Source organism: Schistocerca gregaria, unplaced genomic scaffold (assembly GCF_023897955.1).
Source record: "Schistocerca gregaria isolate iqSchGreg1 unplaced genomic scaffold, iqSchGreg1.2 ptg000310l, whole genome shotgun sequence".
Classification (NCBI taxonomy): domain Eukaryota; kingdom Metazoa; phylum Arthropoda; class Insecta; order Orthoptera; family Acrididae; genus Schistocerca; species Schistocerca gregaria.
Genome location: NW_026061790.1, coordinates 377,501 through 380,352, shown reverse-complemented (window position 1 = coordinate 380,352; position 2,852 = coordinate 377,501). Strand labels below are relative to the sequence as shown.

The window sequence follows — 2,852 nt, the reverse complement described above, 5'->3', positions numbered from 1 at the left end:
TACTCGCCTAACTCCGGGCGATTGCGCCTCTCTCGAAACCGACCAAGTACCTAGGACGGCGCTGCGCGCCGCCGGGACCTGAGAGGGTTTCGAGGTGTATCGTGCAGGGGAGCTCGGCCTCCTCCTGTTTGCAGAATAATTGAGCGGACGCTTGCGTGTTCGCGCGGGCCCCCGGGACACACTCCCGGGCGGCCGGCTGCTCAGCTCTAGTTGACGCAGCTCCCTGGTTGATCCTGCCAGTAGTCATATGCTTGTCTCAAAGATTAAGCCATGCATGTCTCAGTACAAGCCGCATTAAGGTGAAACCGCGAATGGCTCATTAAATCAGTTATGGTTCCTTAGATCGTACCCACGTTACTTGGATAACTGTGGTAATTCTAGAGCTAATACATGCAAACAGAGTCCCGACCAGAGATGGAAGGGACGCTTTTATTAGATCAAAACCAATCGGATTGGCTTGTCTGGTCCGTTTGCCTTGGTGACTCTGAATAACTTTGGGCTGATCGCACGGTCCTCGTACCGGCGACGCATCTTTCAAATGTCTGCCTTATCAACTGTCGATGGTAGGTTCTGCGCCTACCATGGTTGTAACGGGTAACGGGGAATCAGGGTTCGATTCCGGAGAGGGAGCCTGAGAAACGGCTACCACATCCAAGGAAGGCAGCAGGCGCGCAAATTACCCACTCCCGGCACGGGGAGGTAGTGACGAAAAATAACGATACGGGACTCATCCGAGGCCCCGTAATCGGAATGAGTACACTTTAAATCCTTTAACGAGTATCTATTGGAGGGCAAGTCTGGTGCCAGCAGCCGCGGTAATTCCAGCTCCAATAGCGTATATTAAAGTTGTTGCGGTTAAAAAGCTCGTAGTTGGATTTGTGTCCCACGCTGTTGGTTCACCGCCCGTCGGTGTTTAACTGGCATGTATCGTGGGACGTCCTGCCGGTGGGGCGAGCCGAAGGGGTGCTTTCGCGTCCCGAGGCGGACCCCGTTTAAATCCTACCAGGGTGCTCTTTGTTGAGTGTCTCGGTGGGCCGGCACGTTTACTTTGAACAAATTAGAGTGCTTAAAGCAGGCAAGCCCGCCTGAATACTGTGTGCATGGAATAATGGAATAGGACCTCGGTTCTATTTTGTTGGTTTTCGGAACCCGAGGTAATGATTAATAGGGACAGGCGGGGGCATTCGTATTGCGACGTTAGAGGTGAAATTCTTGGATCGTCGCAAGACGAACAGAAGCGAAAGCATTTGCCAAGTATGTTTTCATTAATCAAGAACGAAAGTTAGAGGTTCGAAGGCGATCAGATACCGCCCTAGTTCTAACCATAAACGATGCCAGCCAGCGATCCGCCGCAGTTCCTCCGATGACTCGGCGGGCAGCCTCCGGGAAACCAAAGCTTTTGGGTTCCGGGGGAAGTATGGTTGCAAAGCTGAAACTTAAAGGAATTGACGGAAGGGCACCACCAGGAGTGGAGCCTGCGGCTTAATTTGACTCAACACGGGAAACCTCACCAGGCCCGGACACCGGAAGGATTGACAGATTGATAGCTCTTTCTTGATTCGGTGGGTGGTGGTGCATGGCCGTTCTTAGTTGGTGGAGCGATTTGTCTGGTTAATTCCGATAACGAACGAGACTCTAGCCTGCTAACTAGTCGCGTGACATCCTTCGTGCTGTCAGCGATTACTTTTCTTCTTAGAGGGACAGGCGGCTTCTAGCCGCACGAGATTGAGCAATAACAGGTCTGTGATGCCCTTAGATGTTCTGGGCCGCACGCGCGCTACACTGAAGGAATCAGCGTGTCTTCCTAGGCCGAAAGGTCGGGGTAACCCGCTGAACCTCCTTCGTGCTAGGGATTGGGGCTTGCAATTGTTCCCCATGAACGAGGAATTCCCAGTAAGCGCGAGTCATAAGCTCGCGTTGATTACGTCCCTGCCCTTTGTACACACCGCCCGTCGCTACTACCGATTGAATGATTTAGTGAGGTCTTCGGACTGGTACGCGGCATCGACTCTGTCGTTGCCGATGCTACCGGAAAGATGACCAAACTTGATCATTTAGAGGAAGTAAAAGTCGTAACAAGGTTTCCGTAGGTGAACCTGAGGAAGGATCTACCGCGACTAGACTGCATGTCTTTCGATGTGCGTGTCGTGTCGCGCAACACGCTACCTGTACGGCAGTGGCCGTGCGCCGCGTGCGGAACCACGCGTGCCTCTCAAAACTAGCGGAAGTGTTGTTGTTGTGTGGTACGAGCGCTGAAGCTCTGGAGCGGCTGGCCTGCGGTACCTGGCGCCTGGCGCCGGTTTTGAATGACGTTCGCCCGAGTGCCTGTCCGCTCCGGTGTGGAGCCGTACGACGCCCATCGGCTGTGAGGCCGTTGGACACAAAAAAATAGTGGAACAGGGGCCGTCAGACGCCTCAGTCCCGCAAATGCTACTGTCTTGAAAGAGACAGTGGGAGACTGAAAAGGAAAAGATCACCCAGGACGGTGGATCACTCGGCTCATGGGTCGATGAAGAACGCAGCAAATTGCGCGTCGACATGTGAACTGCAGGACACATGAACATCGACGTTTCGAACGCACATTGCGGTCCATGGATTCCGTTCCCGGGCCACGTCTGGCTGAGGGTCGGCTACGTATACTGAAGCGCGCGGCGTTTGTCCCGCTTCGGAGACGTGGGAGTGTCGTGGTCGCCTGTGTGGCCGGCCGCGTCTCCTTAAACGTGCGATGCGCGCCCGTCGCCTGGCGGTTCGCATACCGGTACTTTCTCGGTAGCGTGCACAGCCGGCTGGCGGTGTGGCGTGCGACACCTCGTACAACGACCTCAGAGCAGGCGAGACTACCCGCTGAATTT

At 54.5% G+C, this 2,852-nt stretch overlaps 3 non-coding genes across 3 annotated transcripts in view; all 3 read left to right on the top strand.

Annotated features, from left to right (window-relative positions):
* The first annotated feature begins 220 nt into the window (after nt 1–220).
* LOC126305356 (small subunit ribosomal RNA) lies at nt 221–2,113 on the top strand. The gene has a single exon (XR_007553419.1). It is a non-coding gene; the product is annotated as a small subunit ribosomal RNA (ribosomal RNA).
* A 361-nt stretch (nt 2,114–2,474) lies between these two features.
* On the top strand, nt 2,475–2,629 carry LOC126305279 (5.8S ribosomal RNA). Its single transcript, XR_007553351.1, has one exon. It is a non-coding gene; the product is annotated as a 5.8S ribosomal RNA (ribosomal RNA).
* Nucleotides 2,630–2,817: 188 nt separating this feature from the next.
* LOC126305422 (large subunit ribosomal RNA) overlaps nt 2,818–2,852 on the top strand; it is a 4,222-nt gene continuing 4,187 nt past the window's right edge. The window contains exon 1 of the ribosomal RNA XR_007553479.1: nt 2,818–2,852. This exon is cut by the window's right edge and continues 4,187 nt beyond it. This is a non-coding gene — a ribosomal RNA (large subunit ribosomal RNA).